This window comes from Sciurus vulgaris (genome assembly GCF_902686455.1).
Source record: "Sciurus vulgaris genome assembly, chromosome: 3".
NCBI lineage: Eukaryota > Metazoa > Chordata > Mammalia > Rodentia > Sciuridae > Sciurus > Sciurus vulgaris.
Genome location: NC_136463.1, coordinates 132,753,586 through 132,756,632, shown reverse-complemented (window position 1 = coordinate 132,756,632; position 3,047 = coordinate 132,753,586).

Genomic DNA, 3,047 nt, shown 5'->3' with positions numbered 1-3,047 from the left:
GCTGGTATAGACTTCCTCCATTAAAGATGTCATCCAACTATTCAAAATTGTTGCCTTTTTTTAAGCTTATAAACAGGTTAACGTAGAGTACAATAAGATTCCAGTTAAAAATTCAAAATTTGGGGTGTTTATTTTTTTAATCTGACTCATTTGAACTGTAACCAATATTGGTTAAACTTGTTTGAACCATGAGATACGATTTATAGACACATGTTCTGATGGAATTTTCTTTAACACTTTGGAGAACTTTTTATTTTTATGGACTTCAGTGGCAATTATATTTGATTTATCTTGCCTTATCCTATGGCTCATTGAAGCTTACTGCAATCCCCAAAATTTTTAAAATGTCAATATTGAAATAGACCCAGAAATTTACTGATTAGATTTATAGAGTTAAGATTTTTAAATCACCTTGGGGAGGAAGTACAATAGAACAGCAATTAATTAAAATGCATGCCTGTGGAAAAGCTGTGAGTGGCTTCAAGCAATGATTTAGGAAATACTATTAAACAGACATATCTTATCCTGAGCTCTGATTCTGAGACATCAGAATGGGTCAGCCCTGAGGAGGGTGCATATATTTGAACTAATACCCCTTCCTGTGCCATATCTTCTGGGAGAAGATTCTGACTGTGCCCCATGTGAAAGTTGAAAACCACATGACTTCCCTGACATAGTCCACCTCAGTCCCTGTAGAATTGGAAAACTGGCCTCAGGTAGTGTTACCTACATAAAAAATACCTGATTACATTTAAATTTCAAAATACAATAATTGTTTAGTTTTTTTAATAATATTTATTTTTAATAATTTTGGTATGACATTCTGCTAACATAACTATATCCCATAAAGAATGATGCAATACCATGTACAAACAGACAAACAACATGTATCCCATTTGTTTACAATAAAAAAAAGAAAAAAAAAGAGAAAAAATAATAATAATAAAAAAATAAATAAAGAATTCAAGCCATACATTAAAAAAAAAAAAAAAAAAAAAGAATGATGCAATATTCGGGAGCATATTTATACCAAAAATTTATTTGTTGTTTATCTGAATTGCTTAGGTGGACATTCTGTGTTTTTATTTGGTAAGTCATGCAATCATTTTCTCAGGAGCATTCCTTTTCATCTCAGGTACTATAATGCTTGAGGAGAGAAGTTACCTCTTGGGTATTAAAAAGTAAATAATGAGGTTTTGAAAGGCACATTGTGAAATACACCTGCAAACAGGACAAGAAAGGAACTCGTATGAAGTAAACATCAGCAGTTATACTGACAATAGGTAGGAACAGGACAGGAAGAAATGTAGCCACAGATGCCTTTTTACCGAAAGCTACTCCGATACCTATTTAACAAAATTAAAGTACTGGAAAAGAAAAAAAAAAATTTAACTTACATTATACACCAAATGCACAATATATGATTTTCTCCTTCTCTGTCCCAAGAGAATTCTGGTATAGAAACAGTTATATGGAACAGCAGATATAGAAACAGTTACATGGAATTTTTCTCTCAGAAATGCTTTCAGGAAAACTACACTATAGTAAATGTGTGAGAGAAAGAACCAAGGAAATTTCCACTGGGAGAAAAAAACATACAAAGAGGAAAGAGCTGATAGAGCATCAGGTGGAAATTCTTTTATGCTAAGACTTTCAAAGGGTGTCTGAAGAGACTTACTGAGTTGGGGAATATTCAAGGACTTGTCTGGGGAGTCACTGGAAAGCAGGCTGTGGGGAGGTGAGAGGTGACCAGGAGCTCTTTCATGGATAAGGATTAGGTCAGCATCGAGACATACACTCTTCTTCGGGTAACAGCACCTCCAGGAGGGCTGTGTGGATTCTGGCTTCTGCTAGCAATGTCCCTTCTTTCAGATTCTGTTTTATTAATATGATGATCCTTAATATCAGAGTTGACATGGCCTCTTTGGGAAAACAGCAGTTTCTGATAGCTTGGTGGTTAAGGAGAATATGTGTGGTGCAGATTCCGCAAGGGACACTCATCTTTGCCTCCTTCCTTCCTCCAAGTAATTAGCTCCATGGGGGAATTCATCAGGGACATGACGGTGTACCTTCTCAGCAGTTATGGAGTGTGACTAGGGAATTAGCCTCATTTCTTTGGCTGAAATTTCTAGAGCAAGAGTGATAATATAATGTATTCTTATTCTACTCTTAGCTAAGTACTCAAAATGCATCAAACCTCTGGTTGTCAGATAGAATTCCTTCTATAGGTGCGATGAAAATATCTTCATGTCACATTGTTCAGTTTAAGAAATCACTTATCTACAGATGATTGGACAAGCTTGCCATTAAGCACCTGCTTTTCCTTTTTATTATACTGAGAAATCAAAATTAGGATTGAAGACAAATAAGAATAACATAATTTGCCCTCAAAAAACCTGAGTTCAAATCCTGACCATGTCATATGCACATTAGGTCTGTGAATTTTATGACAGAGAATTTTATTTCATTTTCCCACAGCCTGTTTTTCACATACATAAAAAAGACATAATGGTGTCCAACTCAGGGTGGTTCTAAGAAGCAAATAAAATTAAATAGGTGAAAATGTTTTTCTAAAGTTTAGCATGCTCTATACATTTTCACAATAAATGTAAAAATAAAACCAATATTTTTCTCATTTTCAATTTCTGAATTTTAAGTTTCTCTCAAATTAGCCAATCTGACCCAGATTCAGAGAAAACTACTTCTGTCATGAAGAACAGCAAACTCATTAATTATAACTTTATGTCCCTATTCTAAAGACATAATTCAAATAGAGGTCATACAAAGATAATTGATTAAAATAGAAGTAGTTTTGAATTTTAGTCTTGTATTCCATATAAAATAATCTCAAATCATAATGAATCCAAACATTTTTATGTCATAAAACACAATTCCTGTTATGAAAAAAATTAAATGTTTCAGATATAAAATATATAAAAATACTAAATAATTTGCTGAGTATGGTGGCATATGCCTATAATCTCAGTGACTCTCAAAAGTCTGATGCAGGTGGATGGGAAGTTCCAGGAGAGTCTCAGCAACTTAGT